This window comes from Pleurodeles waltl, chromosome 12, assembly GCF_031143425.1.
Source record: "Pleurodeles waltl isolate 20211129_DDA chromosome 12, aPleWal1.hap1.20221129, whole genome shotgun sequence".
Classification (NCBI taxonomy): Eukaryota; Metazoa; Chordata; class Amphibia; order Caudata; family Salamandridae; genus Pleurodeles; species Pleurodeles waltl.
Window position 1 is genome coordinate 643,733,362 of NC_090451.1, and position 25,729 is coordinate 643,759,090.

The following is a 25,729-nucleotide window of genomic DNA, read 5'->3' on the forward strand; positions in this document are numbered from 1 at the left end:
CTGTTCTAGACACACTGCAGTTTCGGGCCTATCCTTCGTAACAGAGAGGCCAGGATAATCAGGTATGATTTTGATATTTCAGTTTCTATCCTATATTTCGGTGAGGAAGACTCTGAGGCTGCTGGGCGTCATGGCTTCCTGCATCCTGTTAGTAAAACATGCCAGATGGCGTATGAGATCTCTGCAGTGGGACCTGAAGTTCCAGTGGGGGCAGCATCAGGGGAAGCTATCCAACATGGTTCAGCTCTCGGAGGGAACTGCAAAAGATCTGCAGTGGTGGTTAGTGAACCGCGATTGGGTCAGAGACAGACTCCTCTCCCTTCCCCAAAACAGTGTACAGTTTTGACAGATGCAGCACTTCTGGGATGGGATGGCCAACTGGGAGAGGTGGAGATCAGAGGCCTCTAGTCTCCGACAGAATCTGAACTCAATATCAACTTACTGGCGCTCTGGGCAATCCGACTAGCATTGAAGGCATTTCTTCCTGTTGTCAAAGGGAAGACAGTGCAGGTGTTCATGGACAACACCACCGCAATGGGGTACTGCAACAAGCAGGGCAGTGTGGGGTTGTGGACCCTTGTCAAGAGGCCTTGCATCTCTGGACATGGATGGAACAGCAGGACATAACCCTGGTGGTTCAACACCTGGCAGGTTCTCTGAACGCCAGGGTAGACAAGCTCAGCCGTCAAAGCCTAGCGGATCACGAGTGGCATCTCCATCCGGAAGTGGCACAAGGACTCTTTCAGCAGTGGAGAGAGCCTTGGTTAGATCAGTTCGTCTCCGCAGAGAACGTGCAATCTCAGCAGTATTGTGCGTTGGAGTTTCCATGGCAGCACTTGCTCAGCAACGTTTTTCATTGCAAGTGAAGTTCAGGCCTCCTGTACACCTTTCCGCCCATAGCACTTCTGCCCAGAGTTCTCAAGAAGATCAGGAACGACCGGGCCCAAGTAATCCTGGTGGCTCTGGACTGGGCACTGAGAGTCTGGTATCCCAGCTTCTGAAAATGAGCAGACCTTCGACCTGGCTGCCCCTTCGGGAAGAACTTCTGTCAAAGCAGCAGGGGAAGGTTCTCCACCCGAATCTTTGAACTCTGCGTCTTCATGCGTGGAGATTGAGAGGCAGCAGTTGACAGAATATGACCTTCCTCGCGAAGTCTGTAAAGTTATTCTGACAGTCAGGCGTCCCTCAACCAAGACAGTATATGCCTTCCATTGGGCACTCTCAAAGGTTATCTTTCTGCCTTATTGGCATTTCTTTGGCCATACAGCCCTCGTTATTCAAATCCCCTATTGTAAATAGATTCCTTAAAGGACTTGTGTAGAAAAGTGCCCGTTTTGGCATGGTTACCCCACCACTCTTTGCCTGGTATTCATGCTAACTTCACTGAGTGTGTGCTGAGATTCTGCTAACCAGGCCCCAGCACCAGTGTTCTTTCCATAAACTATACAATTTGTCCCACAATTGGCACACCCTTGGCACACAGCTAAGTCCCTTGTAAAAGGTACCAGTAGTACCAAGAGCTCTATGTCTAGGGTCCATGCCCACAAACCACTGCCTGTGGCATAAGTAAGTCACCCCTCTAGCAGGCCTTACAGCCCTAAGGCAGGGTGCACTATACCACAGGTGAGGGCATAGCTCCATGAGCAATATGCCCCATACAGTATCTAAGTCCATTCTTAGACATTGTAAGTGCAGTGTCTCCATATTGAATATTTGGGCTGGGAGTTTGTCATTACGAACTCCACAGCTCCATGATGGCTTCACTGAAGACTGGGAAGTTTGGTATCCAACTTCACAGCACAATAAACCCACACGGATGCCAGTGTTGGATTTATTGCAAATTGCATTTAGAGGGCATCTTAGAGATGCCCCCTGTATTTTAGTCAATCCTTCAGTGTAAGGCTGTCCAGTCTGTGCCAGCCTGCCGCTAACTGACAAGTTTCTGATCCCATGGGGTGAGAGCCTTTGTGCTCTCTGGGGTTGGAAACAAAGCTTGTTCTGGGCGTAGGTGCTTCACACCTCCATCCTGCAGGAACTGTACCATTTGGTGGTGAGCCTCAAATGCTCAGGCCTCCTGTTACAGTGCTCCAGGCACTCCAGCTTGTGGAAATGCCCGCCTCCCGGAACAAGCCCCACTTTTGATGGCAGGTCTAGCAGGAAAATTAGGAAAAACGAGGAGTGACCACTTCAGCTGGGACCACCCCTAAGGTGTCCAGAGCCGAAGTTAACCCTTCCTTACAGAATCCTCCATCTTGTTTTAGAGGACAGGGACCAACAGGATAAGGAATGTGCCTCCCTCCACAAAGGGAGTGGCCCAGGAAGGGTTTAGCCACCCTCAGGGACGGTAGCCAGTGGCTACTGCCCTCTGACCCCTGCAACGCCCCTAAATCTAGTATTTAGGGTCTCCGCTGAATATTACTCACCAGATTCCTGGCGACCACAGAATAAAGAAAAAATAAGAAGGACTGCTAAGCCGACCACAGCAGTGAAGACTTCAGACGACAACTGACTTGGCCCCAGCCCTACCGGCCTGTCTGCAGCTTCAAAGTCTGCTGCTCCAAGAAGGCAACACATACTGCAGAACCAGCAACCTCCACAAACCCCAGAGGACTGCCTACCCAGTAGAGGACCAAGAACTCCCGGGGACAGTGGCCCTTTCCAGAAGAAATCACCTTAAGGACCCTAGAACTGCCCCAGATCCGCGTGTCCTGTCCACTCTGCACCCGATGCCCATGGCCGAAGTCCAGGTGGCCCACCAGTCCAGAGAGGGTCCCCAGGCAATTCTGACCTCGAGTCTATCATGGGTTTACCCCTCCTGGCCAACACAACAATGCCTGCAGCCTGAATCCAGAGGACCCCCTCGACTGCGATCGTATCTGACAATGATTCCCCTCACCCAAGCAGACCCCTGCACCTGCAGCCCCCTGGTCTTGGGACATCCGACCGGTCCAGCAACATCCAGCGGGCACCTCTCCTGCCTGTCCAGCATTTGGTTTCCCAGAACCAACCCCCCGGACCCAGCCTATGGCATCAATTGGGACCCCCGGGGTCCCCCATTGAAAAGCATTAGCACCCAGCTCTGTGTTTTCACCCTGCACCTAGTCGCCCCTGTGCCGCTGAGGGTGTGGGGTTGGTGTTGACTTGTGCCCCTCCCCGCTGCTCCACTAAACCCCAAGGTTTGCTCCCCAAGGACACAGGTACTTACCTGCCAGCAAATATTTTTAGAATGCCCTCGTTCTCCATAGGATCCCATTCTAAACCCAACATCAACTTTGACCTCTGCACCTGGCTGACCCCGTGTTGCTGGTGGTGCATGTTTGGGGTCAACTTGAACTTTAACCGGTGGACATCCTAACCCCAGTGATTGGAACTGTAAGTCGGTTACTTACCTTCAAACCGTACTAATACTTTTCCTTCCCATGGACTGCCTTGGTTCCTATGAAAAATTGCAGTGTGTCAACTTTTGAAATAGAAAACTGCTACTTACTTGTAAACTGCTTTATCTGCTGAAACCAAACAAAGTGCATTTTATACCTATGCTTGATACCTACTTACAACTGTACTTACCTGCAACAAAGTTCTTCTGGTTCTAGTAATAAAGTAACAAAATATGTTTACTATATAAAAACAATTGGCCTAGAGTTAATCATTGAGTGTGTGCCTCATTTCTTGACTGTGTGTGTACAACAAATGTTTTGCGCTACCCTCTGAGAGGCCTAACTGCTCGGCCACATTACCACAAAAGAGAGCATTAGTATTATCTACTTTAGCCTCTGTTAAGCCTCTGGGGATCCCCCGGACTCCGTGCTCACTATACCTCATTTTGGCATAGGATATAATGAGCCAGCTTCCTACAGCTTGTACATACGGTTCCTTCTATGCCCTATATCATGCCTCAGTGGGACTTAAATCTGGTTCTCACATATTTTACGTGCGCCCGCTTTGAGCCTTTATACAATTGTCCTCTCCGGCTGCTCACCATCAAGATAGCCTTCTTAGTGGCAATAACATCTGCCAGGAGGGTGAGTGAGATGCAGGCTCTCTCGTTCAAACCTTGTATCTCACCATGTTTTCGGACTGGGTAGTTCGCACTCGTGCCTCTTTCCTTCTTAAGGTGGTGACCCAATTTCACCTGGGTCAGAACATCACCCTGCCCACCTTCTTTGCTTCACTGCATACCTCTAAGGAAGAGGAGCGACTCCATCGACTGGACCCAAAAAGAGCATTGTCATTCTCCCTTGACACCACAAAAGAGTTTCCGGTAGATGACCAACTCTTTGTGGGATCCGTGGGAGCAAAGAAAGGTCAGGCAGTGCAGAAACGAACCATTTGGCACTGGGTCGTTCTCTGTGGACACATATGCCACGCTCTGGCCAAAAAGCAGCCTCCTGTGGGCTGACTTCACCAGCTACAAGGCTGCTACCACTGCGTTAGCAAGAGGTGTACCAGTCCTGGACAGCTATCAGGCTACAAAGTGGGCGTCTGCACACATTTGTCAAACACCACTGCCTGGACTGTCAGGTTCACAGAGATGAGCACTTTGCCTGTTCGGTCCTGCAGGACATTTTAGTCTGAGGATAGTTTCCCACAGCCCACCGCCAGGAGGTTATGGCTTGGGTATCTATTCTAAAGGTAAGGAATCTGCAGCTAGAAGTCTCTATCAGATGAACAAGTTACTTAACTTCAGTAACACATTATCTGGCAGAGACTATCTAGCTATAGATTCCTTACACTCACCCATGCCCTCCAGCTCTGTTGTCTCATTTCATAGGGTTGTCCCTTTTAGAGCCCTAGTTTTTCGCATAGACAAAACTGTTGGTTCTTTCAATTGCTCTGCGCTTCCGGCTAAGAAGTTTATGCAAAAGTGCTGATGTATGCGCGCCTGCGTGGTGCCTTTATAGGCGACTGTGACGTTACTGACAGCTCCATCGATGCGAACAACACCACGCAGATCCAAACGACCCCACCCAACGGCGCATGCAAGGGTATTGCTCAGCAAAAGTTCTGGATTCCAAGATGACGCCTGGAAGTTCTTAAGGTAAGGAATCTGCAGCTAGATAGAGTCTCTACAAGATAATGCGTTACCGAAGGTAAGTAACTTGTTCTTCAGGCCTGCTGGTAGGGCCTCCTCTCACACCTTGCACAACCCCTTAATTTTGATGTCACATGCTATTAGAGTTAGGTTTGTTTTGGCTGTTATACTTGCGTTCTGATTGGCCCGCATGGCTATGGTTTTTATTGAACAAGGGCTCAGAGTTGGGCTCTGATTAGTTGATATGGGTAGGGTTCTGATTGTCTCTTTGGGCTTAGGTTACTATGGGACCTAGCACTTAGGTTCTGAATGGTTAGGTTTCCGATTGGCTCAAGGTCACTTGATCCCTAGTGCTAATTAATTCTAGACCTCAGGCGGTCCACCCCAGGTGTCTAAATAAAGGGGGACAGGCTAGCGGTGTTTGGGTTTGTTAGGGCCTGGAAAAGCTTAAGCCCAAAAACTCTGCATCTCTGCCATACGAATTTCAGATAAGAAACCACTCACTTACGCAATCTGTTTTTATTGCTATTTCCTAAACTCCACCAATATTAAATGCCTACTCTTCACATAAAATCAATTAAATATTGATAGCACACAAACAACAGAAAACACAGCAAGGGGAGAGAGTGGGTGTATGTGTACGAGTAAGTAAGAGAGTGTGCATGGTGAACAGGATGCGACACAAGCCAATATATGTAGAAGTATAGGGTGTTTCTCCAGTATTGGATCTTTCATAGACTCACATGCTTGAATCATTCCCTGTTGTCGAAGCTGGAGTCCCAAGGTACCATAATAAAGCAGAAAATGGAAAATGTCACTTACCCAGTATACATCTGTTTGTGGCATGTAGTGCTGCAGATTCACATGCTATGCATTATTCTGCTGTCTAGTGTTGGGCTCGGAGTGTTATAAGTTGTTTTTCTTGGAAGAAGTCTTTTCGGAGTCACAGGATCGAGTGACTCCTCCTCTTGGTCATACTACGCATGGTCATCAACTCTACTGTTAGATTGTTTTCCCGCAAAAGAGTGTAGGAAGGAGTGATAGAATATAATAATATAAATGTTGTATAGAAATAGTAAATAAGTTTGTCCATGCAAATGTAAATGTATCTACATATGTACAAAAGAGAAAAAAACTGCAACAACTACATGCTTCCGGGGAGTAGAGAGGGTGCATGTGAATCTGCAGCACTACATGACACGAACAGATGTACACTGGGTAAGTGCCATTTTCCGTTTAATGACATGTGTAGCTGCAGATACACATGAAATGCATAGACTACAGAGCAGTAACTCTCCCCAAAATTGCGGTGGCTAGCCTGTAGGCATTGGAGTTGTTTGAAATAATGTTCTTAAGACAGCTTGACTGGCCTGTTGCTTTGAAAATACATCTACACAATTATGTTTTGTAAATGTATGAGGTGTAGACCATGTGGCAGCTTTACATATGTCTGCCATTGGTATGTTTCCTAAGAATGCCATAGATGTACCTTCCTTTCTCTCGTAGGGGATTTCCATGCATAGTTATAAGCACTGAATAGTTCCACACGCCTGTGGGGACCCCGGAGCACTGTTCTGAAGTGTATTCTTAAGTGTAGATGTTTGCCTTTCTTGAAAAAAGGCCTGTAAAGTCACTTAAGAATATCAATGTGCAGCCTAGAGGGAAGGCTACAAAGGCCAAATTGTTCATTCTTTTGGTTGGTAAGAAAGGAAACTGTAGTACAGATATACCTTTAAAACATACTTATTCTAAAAAACATGTTTTCCAACCTTATTTACAACTTCAAATGAGGATGAAACAATGCAGGGCAGTGTAGCCCATAGGCTGCCATTATACAGAATATAAATAGAGCTGTGCCTTTAAGAAAAGAAAGACTTCCTGTATCCCATCATGCACAGCAAAAGGCAGTTGCCTCAGTTCTTTTTTCCAGCTCCTTCTGACAGGACCCTGAAGCATTGAGCTCCACCTCTCATAGCTTTTTTTGACTAAAATTCAACAAAAATCCTTTGGATTTCAATTTCACTCGACGTTTTTCATCTAGAGTGAACGTTTCCTAGCTATTTCTGTCAAATTCTGACAAAAACTTGAGGCTTTTTGCCACCAGAATGCCTTCTCTTTTTGATGAGTGCCCTAGCTGTGGCAGGAAAAAGGCCAAAACAGACCCACATCAAGTCTGTATTATTTGCCTGCCGTCAACTCATAAGCCTGATGCCTGTGACATTTGTAAAACCTTCTCCAGGCGAACCCTTTGTGACAGGGAGAGAATCCGCCTTCAGGCCAAGGAGGACAGGAGACGAAGAGGACAATCTGCCACAGAACGAGAACGTCAGTCTTCTACCAGGGCTCTCACTGTGTCCTCTGGAGCAGCTTCCAGATCTGCTCACAAGCGTCACAGGTCCCCGACGACGTTGAGAGCATCACGTCGAGACAAGGAATGGCACCGACATGCTCGCCGTCGAGAACCGGCTCGCCGTCGAGGAAGAGACATCGCTCGCCATCGAGAGCTTTATCGTCGTCGAGACGGCATAGACACTCGCCTTCGAGAAGTTCCCGGTCCAGGTCACCATCGACGCGAAGATCGTCGTCGGTGAACAGTACTCGTCGTCGGAGACGATCGTCGTCATCCCATCGACGTCGAGGGAGATCGCCGTTGAGGGGCTCAACAGCGAGAGGGGTCAACGCCGAGAGGTACTCGTCGGCGTCGTACTTCGACGTTGAGAAGCTTGTCGGCGTCGTGAAGGCACTCAAAGAGACCAAGGAGGGTCTATACCACCTCAGAATCCTCGGCTTCTCTCATTCTCTTACCGCCTTCGCCTCAGCCTTCTCCTCAGCCATCGCCTCTACCACCAACACCTCTGGCACCTACAGCTCCTCCGCCGGTACCTCTTTCAGAGTCCGCCCCAGTGACTCTTGCAGAATCCACATGGCATTCTCGACATTCTTCGAGACGCTCTTCTTCATCTCAACATCGTCATCGGCATGACTCAGATCGCAGGTCTCGTTCCCACCATAGACACTTCTCCTCATTCATAAGAGATTACTCTCCGACGTTACCTGACTCCCCGTCTCCGAGAGTTTCTCCCATAGACGATGTCAACACTTTTCAAGAGGTACTAATTTGCGGTGCTACCAAGTTGAACATCCCTCTAACAGTACCCACTCCAACAACCTCTGTCATTTTTGAGACACTACACCAGCGTTCTTCTGCTACACCATTACTACCGCTGGTCCCAGGGTTACTTGAACCGGAAATGGACATTTTCTTAACACCGTCCACAACTAAAACTGCTCCTTCCAGACTCATAAAGAAATATTGTCCTCTGGAGCAGGACCCTTTATTTCTGAGAGCGGATCCAGTGCCCGATTCGGTGGTAATCGTGGCTGCTAAGAAATTACATTCTACATCACCGTCATCTTCTTCTCCACCGAACAAGGAGAGTAGAAAAATTGATGCCGCAGGCCGCAAAGTTTGCTCCACTTCAGCCATCACTATGAAAGCGTCTAGTGCCACTGCCCTGTTGGGCAGGTATGATAGCGACCTTTGGGATTCTGTGCTGCAATTTACAGAATACCTTCCTAAGGAGGAAAAGGATTTCTTGGAGATTGTAAGTAAAGGCGCCATGGTCTCCAATCAAGTAATAAGCGCTGCTGCAGACTCCTCTGTATTATCCGCTCATAATTATTCTCATGGAATTTCCTTGAGAAGACATTCCTGGCTACGCCTTACTTCACTGAAGCCAGAGGCGCAACAGAGGCTACAAAATTTGCCTTTTTCTGATGGATACAACTACCTGTGGATTCCTCACCTTATGAATTCGTCCTTGCGCCAGCATCTGACGGAAAGTCTTCTTCCTAGCTGTCCACGTCGACAAGGACGTCATAATGGCACAGCTCCACGTGACTCCGTCTGACGTCAACGTGCCAATAAGAGGTCCTCGTCGGCGTACTGACGTGTTTTCCTTTTTTCCGTGCCTTCGACGCCAACGGTTTTTCTTCCTGGCTCTTTGATAACTGTTGCGTTTTGGTGGTTACAATGTCGCCTCCAAAAAAGTCTGGTTTCAAGCCATGTAGAGAATGTGGGGGTCGGATGTCGGTGACCGACCCTCATTTGGATTGTATTTGGTGCCTTAGTTCAGAGAATGATGTTGAAGGATGCTCATCGTGCCAGAGTATGAATCCTAAAGCTCTAAAAGAGCGTGAGGCTAAGCTTTTTCTGGCAAAAGCGAAGAAGAAGGGCCATAAGAGGGATTTCTCCCATGCTTCACCCAAGAAGCATAAGAAGCGGCGTCATCATGATTCTCGGCGCCGTCATGACTCTCGGCGCCGGTCGGAGCGGAGCTAATCGAGGTCTCGGTCTTCTCGACGCCAGAAGACATGGGAGATGAGCCCTACTGTGACGCCTCATCCCAGGAGTCCGGAGTTGTCGCCGCCGCCATCTGTGTTTGAGGTTGTTCATCATAGCCCTCAATTTTCACCGGCGTCGAGGGAGCCTGATGTACAGCAGACCTCTACTCAGCAATACCCGGCTTTCCTGGCTCCAGGGGCGGATCAGGCTGCATTTTTTAATGCAATGAATGCCGTTTTTCAATCTATGGCCCCTGCTGGTGCACCGGCGGGTCCCACGTGGCCATTGGCGTTTGATTTGGGCTCTGCGGTGCCTTATAAGGTGGCTCCATTTATGCCCTTTTGTCCTGCGGAGACTGTCGGATCGGCGGCAAGGGTATTCCCTTGTGGGAGTTCACCACCTGTGACGGTGGCTCCACCATCGCGTCAGCCGACGCCATCACCGCGCCATCCGACGTCGATGATGTCTCCTTCCAGACCGGCCCCATCGCCTTCCTGCCAACCAACTCCGCGGAGGTCATCGTTGGACTCCGTGCCGGGTGAGACTAGGAGTCATCCATCTCTTCCTGGGCCTTTCCGAGGTTCGAAGTCATCGGTGTCGATGGATTCTTTATCGACGCCGGCTCTGGAGACACATCTTCAGTCCCGTAGGAAGGCTTTAAGACTTTTGGAGGAGGAAGAATATAGACAGCTGGAGGAAGGTGAGATTGAGCCTTCAGATGAATTCCAGGGTCTGGCCACTGCAATTGGTCTGGATACTTCCCCGGAGTGGGACATTGCGTCTCCGGGGGAGTTTACAGAAGAGGCCGCATCCTTCCATACAGTGGTAAGGAAGGCAGCAGAGTTTCTGGACTTGCCTTTGTCTGTGGCGGAGGTGAAAACTAACCTGCTCACAGAGGTACTACATCCTTCTGCGTCCAGTGCTGATCCTTTGCTGCCTTTCAATGAGGCTTTAACTGAGCCTATATTGGACTTGTGGAGGAAGCCAGTAACGACACCTGCAGTGAACAGGGCAGTGGCAAGGAGACATAGGGGCGCACCAGGAGATCCGGTTTTCCTGTCACGACATCCGACTCCGGAAAGCTTAGTAGTCCAGGCGTCTTGCTCCACGAAGTCTGCTCCTGGAACGTTCCCTGGAGTCCCAACTGATAGGGAGTCCAAGAGGATGGAGCGGTCTTCGAAGAAGATGTTTTCATCCTGTAGTATGGCGCTTAAGGCTACTAATTCTACCTGTGTGCTGGGCAGGTACATCCATGCCCTTATGGACTCTGCTAAGGAAATGGCCAAGAATCGGCCACAGGAGATGCAAAGGTCATTTGGATCTCTTTTTAATGGATGCGCAGGCGGCTGCACAACAAATTATACAGTCTGGCCTGGACACGTCCGATTCGGTAGCCAGGGCCATGGGAACATCTGTGGCTACTAGGAGGCATGTCTGGTTAAGGTCCTCTGGATTTTCATCGGACGTTCAATCCACCTTAATGGATCTACCATTTGATGGGGAAAAGCTGTTTGGAGACAAGGCGGACTCTGCCCTTGAATAGTTTAAGGACTGTCGGGCAACAGCTAAGTCTTTAGGCTTACAGACCTCTGCTGCAACATCTTATTGACCTTTTCGCAGGTTTCAGGGGTTTACTCGTGGCTCTGCCTTTCGGAGGTCACAATGCTTGGCCCAGCAACTTGCCAATCCGCCCTATCGTGCCTTTAGAGGGCGGGGTAGGGGTAGAACCAGAGGGCCAGCCCAGCAGCCGTCATCTTCATCCTCCTCCTCCGGTGGACAACAGCAGAAGCAGCCCTAGTTTTCCCCACTTTATCGTCCATACTTCTCCTGTAGGGGGAAGATTGAGGCGGTCATTCCAAGTACCACCGCCCGCCAGGCGGGAACCGCCATTTGGCCGCTCGGCATTCCAACCTTCCAGCTGGGCCGGAGGGTTGCGGCCGTGCGACGGGTGCAGTTGCACCCGTCGCGCTTTTCACTGTCTGCTAGGCAGACAGTGAAAAGCCGTCCGGGGCCCCCAGGGGCCCCAAGACACCTGTTACCGCCAGCCTCTTCCTGGCGGTGACAACCGCCAGAAACAGGCTGGTGGTAAGGGGGTCAGAATCCCCATGGCAGCGCTGCTTGCAGCGCTGCCATGGCGGATTCGCCAAGCCGGGGCAAAAACGGCGGGAAACCGCCGGCCCCGGTTTTCTGACCGCGGCTTTACCGCCGCGGTCAGAATGGGCTATGAAGCACCGCCAGCCTGTTGGCGGTGCTTCCGTCATCCGCGACCCGCCACGGTCAGAATGACCCCCTGAGTCTTTTTCTCCAAAAGTAGGAGTCGATTACACCGGACTTGTGGGTGTTAAGAATTGTGGAAAAAGGTTATGCTCTCCCCTTTCAGGAGTTCCCTCCTCCCTTTCCCCCCGTCCCTCATTTTTTTCAGAAGACCATCTTCTGTTGTTGCAACAGGAGGTCATGACCATGTGGTCAAAGGGCGCAATAGAGTTAGTGCCATTGCAGGAAAGGGGTCAGGGGTGTTATTCAAGATATTTCCTGATTCCCAAAGTGGACGGTTGTCTAAGACCGATTCTAGACTTGAGGATTTTGAATTTGTTCCTCAAGCAGGAGAAATTCAAAATGCTGACCCTAGTGCAGGTACTATTGGCGTTGAACGAAGGAGACTGGATGGTGTCTGTCGACTTGCAGGATGCGTACTTTCATATTCCAATAATCAAGTCGCACAGGAAGTATCTCCGGTTTGTGGTCGGGACGCAACGCTACCAGTTTGCGGTCCTTCCGTTTGGACTTACTTCAGCACCTCGGGTTTTTACGAAGGTGATGGCGGTTGTTGCAGCACATCTCAGAAGGAGGGAAGTAGCGGTTTTTCCCTGCCTGGACGATTGGTTGATCAAAGCCAAGACTCCAGAGCTTGTGTTGTCTCATCTGCAAATGACAACACAGTTGTTGTTCAGTCTGGGTTTTACGATAAACATACCCAAGTGTCACCTGGAGCCCTCTCAACGCCTCCTGTTCATAGGGGCAGTACTGGACACAACATTGTTTCGGGCCTACCCCCTCCTCAGCGGGTTCGGGACATTCAGGCGCTGATTCCAATGTTTCAAATTGGAGCGGCAGTTCCAGTCCTCAAGGTCTTACGTCTGCTAGGTCTGTTTGCTTCTTGCATTCTGTTGGTCACTCACACTCGCTGGCATCATATGAGGGCTCTTCAGTGGTGCCTCCGCAGGCAGTGGTTCCAGCACAAAGGGGATCTCAGGGATTCAATAAAGATCTCCAAGGACGCTGTAGCGGATCTTCATTGGTGGACAGTGGACGGCAACCTTTCCCAAGGAAAACCGTTTTCACAACCACCTCCTGTGGCCACAGTGATATCGGATGCTTCCACTCTAGGGTGGGGAGCTCATCTGGGGGACCTGGAGATCAAGGGTCATAGGTCTCCATCGGAACAGATGTTGCATATCAATCTGTTGGAGTTGCGGGCGGTACGTTTGGCTCTCAAGGCCTTCCTCCCTTCCCTTCGCGGTCAGTCAGTTCAGGTCCTGACAGACAACACTACCGCGATGTGGTATATAAACAGGCAGGGAGGAGTGGGGTCGTACCTTCTCTGCAGAGAAGCTCTGCGGCTCTGGTCCTGGGTTCAGGACCATCAGATTTGCTTAATAGCAAATCATTTGGCCGGAGTACTGAATGTACGTGCAGATGGTCTCAGTCGTCACTTCTCAGTAGATCACGAATGGCATCTCCATCCAGACCTGGTCCTCTACATCTTCGGGATGTGGGGTACGTTTCAGGTGGATTTATTCGCCACTCAAGAGAACGCACATTGCCCGTTGTTCTGCAGCCTCCAGTATCCGTTGCAAGGAGCGTTGGGGGATGCCTTTCAGATGTCCTGGAGCAGCCAGTTGCTTTACGCGTTTCCCCCCTCGAGTTCTGAGGAAGGTTAGTCAGGACCGGGCCCAAGTCATCTTGATGGCTCCGGACTGGTCGAGAAGGGTATGGTATACAGACCTGCTTCAACTCTCTCAGTGCCCTCTGCTCCGTCTCCCGCTCAGGGCAGACATCCTCTCACAGTCGCAGGGGCAGGTTCTACACCCCCACCTCCAGAGCCTGCACCTTCATGCCTGGAGATTGAACGGGGCAACCTGAGTTCCTTTTCTCTCCCACCGGATGTAGTGGATGTTATTCTATCGTCCAGGCGGCACTCCACTAAATCCATTGATGCCGGCAGGTGGGCAAAATTTGTGGTTTGGTGTGGAGAGAATCAAAAAGATCCCTTAAAGGCCCACCTTTCAGATATTCTTTTGTTTGCTCTTGATTTAGCAAAGAAAGGCTGTACGGTTGCTACGGTTAAAGGTTATTTGGCGGCTCTGTCGGCTTTTCTTTGCCTTCCGGACCAACCTTCTTTATTTAAATCTCCGATTGTAAATAGGTTCATTAAGAGTTTAGTTAATAAGTTTCCTCCCACTCCCTTTCACATGCCTCAGTGGGACTTGAATCTGGTATTGACGTTTTTGATGGGTTCGCCTTTCGAGCCCATGCATTCATGTCCGTTGAGATACTTAGGTGGTCATTCTGACCTCGGCGGTAAAAGGCGCTTACCGCCGGTCAGAAGACCGCCATAACACCGCCGCGGTAAACCACCACGGTCATTCTGACCCGCAACTGGCAAACCGCCAAAAACCCGACAACAACAAAAGTCCGCCACACCAACGGCCAGCGAAAAACTGGCGATGACCAAACCTCCACCGTCACGCCAACAGAAATACGCCCATGCCATTCCGACCCACGAATCCACGCGGCGGTCTTTCAACCGCGGTATTCCATTGGCGGTACACACCGCCGCGGTCAAAATACACACACAGCTCCAAAACACCACCACATTGGACAATTCAAAATACACACACCTGATACACATACAAACACCACTCCCACACACCCAATACAATATAAAACACACACCCACATCACCCACAAACCCCTACGACAAAAAAAACGACAGAAAGCCAGAGATAGACAGCACTGCTCAGACAACACCATCACACAGAGGCAAACCACACCATCACCCACACAATATCCACGCACAAAACACCACACATCACCACACTCACCACACTCTACAACACATACACCACCCCACACCTCATCCACACCACCCTATGGCACCCCAAAGACACCCCCGGTTCTCAGACGCCGAACTCCGGGTCATGGTGGAGGAAATAGTTCGGGTAGAGGCCCAGCTCTTCGGGACACAGGTGCAGCACACCACCATTGCCAGGAAGATGGAGCTATGGCAAAGGATAGTCGACAGGGTCAACGCTGTGGGACAGCATCCACAAAATCGGGATGACATCAGGAAGCGGTGGAACGACCTACGGGGGAAGGTGCGTTCCATGGTATCAAGGCACAACATTGCGGTGCAGAAGACTGGCGGCGGACCCCCACCTACTCCCCCAGAATTCACAGCAAGGGAGGAGGAAGTCTTGCACATCCTGCATCCTGAAGGCCTCGCAGGAGTATCTGGAGGAATGGACTCTGGTAAGTCAAATCTTAACTACTTCTTCCCACCCCCACCCCACCTGCATCCCAAATCATACCCCCACCCCCACCCCACCTACTCCCTGCAAATGTCTCACCATCACAACCCACCCATCCCAACACCTAGCCCTGCATGCGTCCACAAAGGATGGACACCCATCACCAAAGCATGCCCACTGCACATACACATCTCCACCACAAGCCACCCTCACAAAAGCCCCCACACAGGAATGCCAGCCCTGGGGTACACGGGCACCCACCCATTGACCGATATTGCACACACTGTACCCCTGCAGTACCCGAACGCCACCACACCGCCCAGGAGGGTCCAGAAATGTCCATCCCACCCCCAGAAGAGGCCACCAGTGATGACAGCAGCTCTGTCTCCCTGGACCCAGATGACCAGCCCGGACCATCGGGGACCTCGGGACAGTCGGTTCCCCTCACACAGCCACAGGCCACAGCAGACCCAACCCCCTCTGGGAACACCAGCACAGCTCCCACCCAGCGGGCCCATGCCTCTGTCTCCAGGACACGTCAATCAGCGGTGTGTCCACCACTACAGGGCACCCAGGTTAACCCACCACCCCAACAACAACAGGACCCTGGGGGCAGTGGTAGTGGGCACACCGTCCAGGGGACAGAGGCCCAGGCAAACAGGGGAACTGGGAGGGCTGCTGTGCGACAGGGGGGGACAGGCCCAGGGAACCCACTTTCCACGAGGCCCTCTCCTCCATCATGGGAGCATACCACCACTCCCAGGAGACGATGGCGACGGTATTGGCCAGGTTCCAGGAGATCCAGGTCATGCAGGAGCAACAGTACATGGGGTTCAGGGAGGAACTCTGAAGCATCAGTTCCGCAATGGGCACCATCGTAGGGGCACTCAACCAGATTGTCACCACATTGCGGGACCATGTGGCACCACAAAGGGCCCCTGTCACTAGCATGGACCAAGAACAGGCAACCACCTCCGCCGGCGCTAGTGGACAGGAGGCCCCCACACAACAACAGGCCACCAGAACCCCACCTCCTGCAGAAGAAGAACCACCCCGCAAGCGGGGCCTGAGATCTCGTAAGAAGACAGAGTAGGATGTCAAGACCCCCGCCAGCAAAGGATACCCCCTGATTTCATCCCACTGTCCCACATTGTCACCCTGTCCAACCTGAAACTGCCCCAGCTCCACCTTCCACAGGCATATGGACAATGCACCCGTGAGACTGAAAAGCTGGACTCTGCCATGGACATTCCTCCACCATCACCCATCACCGATTTTCCATCCATGTCCCTAAATTCTGCACTTAAATAAAAACACTTTTTGCACGAAAACAATCTTGAGTCTGCCTGTATTGTGAACAAATGTATTAAACATAACGCAGCCAAAATGTCCAGTTACACAGTGATGAGAACATACCACTGTCACACAGCTGTAGTCCATGGGGAAACAAAGCAGAGGTCACGCAGTGGGGGCCACATCTCTGAAATTTAAAGGGAAAGTCACAACTCAGTTAACATACACTGGGGGAATAGGACAGACAGTAGAGAGGCAGGAGACTGTAAGTAAATGTAGAATGCCGGTGTTGAATTTGACCTGTGTGCTATTGAAAATACTGTAGTATCACTCTGTCCCTGTTGTCTGTGTCGTCCCCGTCGTCTTCCTCCTCTTCACTCTCCACAGGTTCCACCGCTGCCACAACACCACCATCTGGACCATCCTCCTGCAGGAAAGGCACATGGCGTCGCAAAGCCAGGTTGTGAAGCATACAGCAGGCCACGATGATATGACACACCTTCTTTGGTGAGTACATTAGGGATCCACCTGTCATATGCAGGCACCTAAACCTGGCCTTCAGGAGCCCGAAGGTCCGCTCGATCACCCTCCTAGTACGCCCATGGGCCTCATTGTACCGTTCCTCTGCCCTTGTGTTGGGATTCCTTACTGGGGTCAGTAGCCAGGACAGGTTGGGGTAACCAGAGTCACCAATTAGCCACACACGGTGTCTCTGTAGCTGTTCCATCACATAAGGGACGCTGCTATTTCGCATGATGTAGGCGTCATGCACTGACCCAGGGAACTTGGCATTTACATGGGAGATGTACTGGTCTGCCAAACAGACCACCTGGACATTCATCGAATGATAGCTTTTTCTGTTCCTGTACACCTGTTCACTTCCTCTGGGGGGTACCAAAGCCACATGGGTCCCATCAATGGCACCAATGATGTTGTGAATATGTCCAAGGGCATACAAATCACCCTTCACTGTAGCCAAATCGCCCACCTCAGGGAAAACAATGTAGCTCCGCATGTATTTCATCAGGGCAGACAACACTCTGGACAAAACCTTAGAAAACATAGGCTGAGACATCCCAGATGAAATGGCCACTGTTGTTTGGAATGATCCACTTGCCAAAAAATGGAGTACTGACAGAACCTGCACTAGAGGGGGAATCCCTGTGGGTTGGCGGATGGGTGATATCAGGTCTGGCTCCAGCTGGGCACACAGTTCATTAATGGTGGCTCTGTCAAGTCTGTATGTGAGTATGACATGTCGTTTTTCCATTGTCGACAGGTCCACCAGCGGCCTGTACACGGGAACAGTCCTCCATCTCCTCGTAAGTCCCAGCGGACGGTGCCTAGGAAGGACAACATGGAGCACAGAGTCAAGCAACCTACAGGTACGTTCACACAGCTTGCACAGTACACGATTCTCAATGCATTGAATGGCTTGTATGAGTGGCAATGCAAGGCCTAGGCCTGTGTGACGCAGAAGAAATTAAGCCATGTGGGCCCTTGAAATGGTGGCTGCCTGACCTGTGAAGTGTAACAATGGGATGTGAGGTCAATGCGCTGGCGTGGCACACCGTTGCGGTAGGTGGTCGAAGACCGCGGTGCTAAGCCACATTGATTAACATTGAACCCTATGGGTTTCAGGAGCCAATGAGGAAGTGCGCCGGCGGTCGCGGGACGCACCGCCGCGGGCGTGACCGCCATTTTCTATCTGCTTAATCACTCGAGACCTGATCATCCACAGGAGAGGATCTATACTGCAAGTGCTGCTGTGACCTCGGTCTGGAAGAGACAATGGCTGCTGCGACTGGGGAAAGGGCCCCTGCCTTCACTTCAGAAGAGTTGGAGACACTCGTGGATGGGGTCCTCCCCCAGTATGCGCTACTCTACGGTCCTCCAGACCAACAGGTAAGTACACTAGGACCATGTTTTGTGGGCAGTGCCTGGGTTGAGTGGGGTGAATGAAAGATGGTGGGGAGGGGAGCGAATGAGGCATGCATCGTACGACAGATGAGAGCATGTGCCATATGGCAACGTTGGGGAGGGGGGGCCACTCACATCGACCATGCAGAAAAGTGATGATATTTCTTTTCCAACCCTGTACATGTCACATAGGTCAGCGCCCATCAGAAGATCGACATTTGGCGTGCCATCGCCAAGGACGTCCGGGCCCTGGGGGTCCACAACAGACGGGGCACCCACTGCCGAAAGAGGTGGGAGGACATCCGCCGCGGGAGCAGAAAGACCGCGGAGGCTCTGCTGGGGATGGCCTCCCAACCTAGGAGGGGTGCCACACGGCAATTGACCCCCCTGATGTCCCGGATCCTGGCGGTGGCCTACCCCGATTTGATGGGCGCTTGAGGACATCACAGCAGACACAAGGGGGTGAGTATCAGCAAATACTGCTATATTAGCGCACAGTGGAGGTGTCTGGGTGGGGGAGGAGGGATGTGGGTATCCCTAGGCCAGGGCGATTTCTGTAGGCTAGGCCCCTCCGTACGGCATGGCCCTGTGCCCCCGCCCCCCACCTCTGTAGGGTGCTAAGTACAGCTATCCATGGCTCTGGGTCACCTATGTGTGCATTTGTCGTCCATAGGCTTGTAGGCCAAGTCACAATAATTGAGTAGTGTACACCGAGTGCGCGGCGTAGTGCAGGGGGCTTCTGTGTCTGTCCTCTCCGCCAACGGTGTCGCCAATGCATCCACTCAACATGTCTTTCTTTCTCCCCCCCCCACCCCTTTTTTGTGGTCTTCCTGTTCATGTGTGCATTAGCACCATCAGGCGGAGGAGAAGTGGCATCGGAGCACGAGGGAGCTGCATCTCACATGGCCCCGGAGGGCCATGCAACCGACTCCGAGTTCACCAGTGAGACGGAGGTCGAGGGGAGCTCCACAACGGGGACCCGTGGAGACGTCAGCGACACCGACACGTCCTCGGAAGGGAGCTCCCTTGTGGTGGCGGCAACATCCGTGCCCACCGCTACAACAGGTACAGCCGCCACCCAGCGCACCAGCTCCGCCCTCCCAGCAGCACCTCAGCGTTCGCCCCGTGCCCGCTCGGCCAGGAAGGCGGGCATCTCCTTCGCCCCAGGCACCTCAGGCCCTGCCCCAGTTACCCCTGCTGCCCTCAGTGCGGAGATCATTGACCTCCTCCAGACGCTCATTGTTGGGCAGTCTACCCTTTTGAATGCCATCCAGGGTGTAGAAAGGGAGGTGCATCGGAGCAATGCATACCTGGAGGGCATTCATTCGGGTCAGGCTGCCCATCAGCGATCGTTCAACGCTCTGGCCTCAGCACTGACGGCAGCCATTGTCCCTGTCTCCTGCCTCCCCCTCCAATTTCCTCATCCCAGTCCCACTCCCCTGTTCCTCTGCCTATCCCAGCCACACCTACAGACCAGCCTGCACACACATCAACACCCAAGGGCAGCTCATCCAGACATAAGCACCACACATCCCACAAGCATTCACACAAGCAACATCCACATGCAGACATGCCAACAGCCACTGCCTCCTCTGTGTCCCCCTCCTCCTCGTCTCCCTCCTCCCTCCCTGTGACGTCTCCACTCACACCTACATGCACACCACCATCAGCCAGTACGTCCATCACCACCACACCCACCAGAACACTCCGCACACGTGCAGTCACCACCCCCACTGCCATTTACACGTCCCCTGTGTCCTCTCCCACTGTGTCTGTCACCTCCTCTTCCAAACCACACAAACGCAGGCAGCCACCCACCCAACAGCCATCCACCTCACGACAACCTCCGTCACAAGCACCTGCACCCAAAGACAGCACACTTGGCTCTCCTACAACCACATCCTCTTCCTCCACTCCCATACCCACTGCACCTACCCTTCCCACTGCTCCTAAAAAGTTTTTCCTCTCCAAAATTAACCTCTTTGCATCACCTGACCCACCCCCTCCATCTCGTAAGAGTCCAAACAGCACCTCAGCCACCACAAGCCCTGCACCTACAAGGAACATTGTCCAGGGCTATTGGAGTCCACCAGCTCCTAGGGCAGGAACATCGGCCAGCAGCAAGGGGACAGCCAGCCCACCCCCTGGGAAAAGAACTAACAAAGGGAAGGGCCGGCACGAGAGGCCTGAGACGGCAGCCCCCAAAGACACTACCCTGGCACCGTCACCTGGCACATCCACAAAGGGAGGCAAGGGCCCCAAGGAATCCGCAAAGGAGGGCAAGTGCAGCAGGGCGGACAAGTCCGGCAGCAGGCGAGCTGCCCAGGAGGGCCCCACCAGCCCCATTTCGGGTGTGAAGGAGGACACCCACGGGCCCAGGACTCCAGCACAGGAGGGCCCCGCAAGTGAAAGGTCGGATGGCGACTGAGCGGGAAATATTGGCCCGATATGGTTCCCTGAGACCACATGTCAAGCACCGCTGAACTGGGCCCCGCCGTGACAAGCACCGCTGAACAGGGCACCGCCGTGACAAGCACCGCTGAACTGGGCCCTTCAAGACAAGCACAGCTGAACTGGGCCCCGCCGTGACAAGCACCGCTGAACAGGGCCCTTCAAGACAAGCACCGCTGAACTGGGCCCCGCCGTGACAAGCACCGCTGAACAGGGCCCCGCCGTGACAAGCACCGCTGAACAGGGCCCTTCAAGACAAGCACCGCTGAACTGGGCCCCGCCGTGACAAGCACCGCTGAACAGGGCCCTTCAAGACAAGCACCGCTGAACTGGGCCCTGCCCAGACAAGCGCCGCTGAGCAGGGCACCGCCGTGACAAGCACCGCTGAACAGGGCCCTTCAAGACAAGCACCGCTGAACTGGGCCCCGCCGTGACAAGCACCGCTGAACTGGGCCCTTCAAGACAAGCACCGCTGAACAGGGCCCTTCAAGACAAGCACCGCTGAACTGGGCCCCGCCGTGACAAGCACCGCTGAACAGGGCCCTTCAAGACAAGCACCGCTGAACTGGGCCCTTCAAGACAAGCACCGCTGAACTGGGCCCTTCAAGACAAGCACCGCTGAACTGGGCCCTTCAAGACAAGCACCGCTGAACTGGGCCCCGCCGTGACAAGCACCGCTGAACAGGGCCCTTCAAGACAAGCACCGCTGAACTGGGCCCCGCCGTGACAACCACCGCTGAACAGGGCCCTTCAAGACAAGCACCGCTGAACTGGGCCCCGCAGTGACAAGCACCGCTGAACTGGGCCCCGCCGTGACAAGCACTGCTAAACAGGGCCCTTCAAGACAAGCACCGCTGAACAGGGCCCTTCAAGACAAGCACCGCTGAACTGGGCCCTTCAAGACAAGCACCGCTGAACTGGGCCCCGCCGTGACAAGCACCGCTGAACTTGGCCCCGCCGTGACAAGCACCGCTGAACAGGGCCCTTCAAGACAAGCACCGCTGAACTGGGCCCTTCAAGACAAGCACCGCTGAACTGGGCCCCGCCGTGACAAGCACCGCTGAACTTGGCCCCGCCGTGACAAGCACCGCTGAACAGGGCCCTTCAAGACAAGCACCGCTGAACTGGGCCCTTCAAGACAAGCACCGCTGAACTGGGCCCCGCCGTGACAAGCACCGCTGAACAGGGCCCTTCAAGACAAGCACCGCTGAACTGGGCCCCGCCGTGACAACCACCGCTGAACAGGGCCCTTCAAGACAAGCACCGCTGAACTGGGCCCCGCCGTGACAAGCACCGCTGAACTGGGCCCCGCCGTGACAAGCACCTCTAAACAGGGCCCTTCAAGACAAGCACCGCTGAACTGGGCCCAGCCGTGACAAGCACCGCTGAACAGGGCCCTTCAAGACAAGCACCGCTGAACTGGGCCCTTCAAGACAAGCACTGCTGAACTGGGCCCCGCCGTGACAAGCACCGCTGAACTTGGCCCCGCCGTGACAAGCACCGCTGAACAGGGCCCTTCAAGACAAGCACCGCTGAACTGGGCCCTTCAAGACAAGCACCGCTGAACTGGGCCCTTCAAGACAAGCACCGCTCCGCTGGGCCCTTCAAGACAAGCACCGCTCCGCTGGGCCCTTCCTCTCAAGCACCGCTCCGCTGGGCCCTTCATCTCAAGCACCGCTGCGCTGGGCACCGCCGTCTCAAGCACCGCTCCGCTGGGCACCGCCGTCTCTGAACTGCTCCGCTGGGCCCTTCCTCTCAAGCACCGCTCCGCTGGGCACCGCCGTCTCTGAACTGCTCCGCTGGGCCCTTCCTCTCAAGCACCGCTCCGCTGGGCCCTTCCTCTCAAGCACCACTCCGCTGGGCACCGCCGTCTCTGAACTGCTCCGCTGGGCCCTTCCTCTCAAGCACCGCTCCGCTGGGCCCTTCATCTCAAGCACCGCTCCGCTGGGCACCGCCGTCTCTGAACTGCTCCGCTGGGCCCTTCATCTCAAGCACCGCTCTGCTGGGCACCGCCGTCTTTGAACTGCTCCGCTGTGCCCTTCCTCTCAAGCACTGCTCCGCTGGGCCCTTCATTTCAAGCACCGCTCCGCTGGGCACCGCCGTCTCTGAACTGCTCCGCTGGGCCCTTCCTCTCAAGCACCGCTCCGCTGTGCCCTTCATCTCAAGCACCGCTCCGCTGGGTACCGCCGTCTCTGAACTGCTCCGCTGGGCCCTTCCTCTCAAGCACCGCTCCGCTGGGCCCTTCATCTCAAGCACTGCTCCGCTGGGCACTGCCGTCTCTGAACTGCTCCGCTGGGCCCTTCCTCTCAAGCACCGCTCCGCTGGGCACCGCCATCTCTGAACTGCTCCGCTGGGCCCTTCCTCTCAAGCACCGCTCCGCTGGGCACCGCCGTCTCAAGCACCGCTCCGCTGGGCCCTTCGTCTCAAGCACCGCTGGGCCATTGACAAGGCCGGATCTGTGACGGCCAGGGCTTCACAATGCACTCTGGGCACCATGCCTCCTCCAGAACCAGAGGAGTCTGTAATCCACTTGAGAGACTGTGGCTTTGCACTCCCCAGGATGGTACAGTGGGCACCCCACCCACTGTAGAGACTTGAGAGACTGTGGCTTTGCACTCCCCAGGATGGTACAATGGGCACCCCACCCACTGTAGAGACTTGAGAGACTGTGGCTTTGCACTCCCCAGGATGGTACAGTGGGCATGGAGGCCCCTCGTGGATCTGGCGTCGTGGACTCAACTGGCTGAGGTGCCCCCCCTTCCCTTCCCCCTGAGGTGCCTGTAGTTTTACTATCTGATGCCCCTGCAGTGTTCTCTCCAATGGAATCGGGTCTCATGTGTGGGCTTTGCCCATGTGTTTTGGCCCATTGGCCCACGAACAATGGATGATTGCCAATATTGGCCGGACTTTAGAGCTATGTATATATTGTTTATGTTGTAATATATTTAATTTATCTATTTCATATTTCACTTAACTTCAAATATGCTATAATATACTTCAATTTTAATGATCATTTTATTTTGTCTTTGCATTCTTCCGTGGGGTTTGGGGGATGTCACTCTGAGTTGTTGCTCTGCATTGATTGGGTGTGTCGCGTATGTGTGTGCCCGTAATCTTTTCTCCTCCCCACTCCCCTGTGTCGTAGGTGCAGTACTCACCGTTGTCTTCTGCGCCGGCGTTCGTGCTTCTGGTAGAGGAGCAGGTAGACAATAGCTGGTAGAATGTGTAGTTCGGGTTCCATGCTGTCCAGATTCCTCGTGGAGTGTGTAGAGGTGAGCGTTTTCCGTTTGAAATGTCTGTTTCCACCGTGTTTTTATCGGCGGGGCTCCCGCCCCGGAAAAGGTGACGGATTGGTGAGTTGTGATAGGGTGGGCGGTACATTGTCTGCCGCCTGCCTGTTGGCGGTGACCGCCGCGCTGTTTGTTTGTCCCGCCGTGGCGGTCAGTGTGTTAAAGTGGCGGTCTGTGTTGGCGGTTCCCGCCAGGGTCAGAATCCCATTTTTTTTACCGCCTGCCTGTTGGCGGGTTGGCCGCCGCTTTAACACCGACCGCCAGGGTTGGAATGACCTCCTTTGGTTTTAAAGACTGTTTTCTTGATTGCGATTACTTCTGCCAGGAGGGTTGGGGAGCTTCAAGCCCTTTCTGTTAAGCCTCCTTTTACCATGTTTTTCCCTGATAAAGTGGTGTTGAAAACCAGGGCGGCTTTTCTGCCAAACGTTGTCACTCCTTTTCATATAGGGCAGGCTATTACCCTTCCCTCGTTCTACCCTCCTCCCCACCCCTCTAAGGATGAAGAGAGGCTCCATCGGCTGGACTCTAAGAGGGCGCTGAGTTTCTACCTGGAGAGGACAAAAGACTTTCGTCTGGATGATCAGCTGTTCATAGGGTATGTTGGACAGCGGAAGGGCAGAGCGGTCCAGAAACGAACAATCTCCAGGTGGGTCATCCTGTGTATAAAAGTTTGTTACTCTCTGTGGCGAAGAAAGTTCCTCCTGAAGGTATCAGAGCCCATTCTACTAGGGCTAAGTCTGCTTCTTCGGCCCTAGCGAGAGGAGTTCCATTGGTAGACATATGTAAAGCTGCAACTTGGCCGTCCCTCCATACCTTTGTAAAACATTATTGTTTGGACTCTGAGGTGAGGAGGGACGGTCATTTTGCTCGCTCGGTATTGCAAGATTTCTTGGTGTAATCAGGCGGGCACCCACCACCGAGTGCGGTACAGCTTTGGGACTCTATTCATAAGGTGAGGAATCCACAGGTAGTTGTATCCATCAGAAGAACAAGTTACTTACCTTCAGTAACGCTTTTTCTGGTGGATACACTAGCTACCTGTGGATTCCTCACAGTCCCTCCCGCCTCCCCGTTGCCTGCCTGATTTCACGGTTATCTTGTAATGGTTGATTTTTGCTTATCTGGAGATATGTATATATGTGTATATATATATATATATTTTTTTTATGAATTTGTGTAAATATATGCGTTTAATGGGAGATGTTATTGTGTATATGTATATATTTTTCTTTACCGTTTTTGATGGGTCGGTTTTCACCTGTTCGCCTCAAAGGTATGTAAAAAAATGAGGTGAAACTGACGTCAGTACGCCGACGAGGACCTCTTATTGGCACGTTGACGTCAAACGGAGTCACGTTGAGCCGTGCCATTATGACGTCCTCGGCGACGTGGACAGCTGGGAAGAAGACTTTCCGTCGGATGCTGGCGCCAGGACGAATTCATAAGGTGAGGAATCCACAGGTAGCTAGTGTATCCACCAGAAAAAGTGTTACCAAAGGTAAGTAACTTGTTCTTCAGGTTCCACTTTGGTTCTCATGCTGACGACGAGATATCGAGGATGAAAACAGAACTGGACACTCTAAAGAAGGTGGGCATCAAGAGGCCAAGAGAGCAACGGAAAACATTCCGTCCCTACCACCGTAGACTCTTTCTTCAAAGGCTTCAAACACCGCAGTGGATGCCTCCAAGATCCCAGCAACAGCAACATCAGAGAACCTTTTCGACCCAGCGAAAACAAACAAGGGGTCGCTCTACGCCACAAACTGCCCAAACAGCTCATCAAGCATCGGCGTCTAAGTCCTGAATCCTCACTTCCCCCTCCTCCGTTACCCACTCCGGTAGGGGGAAGTATTTCACATCATCTGGA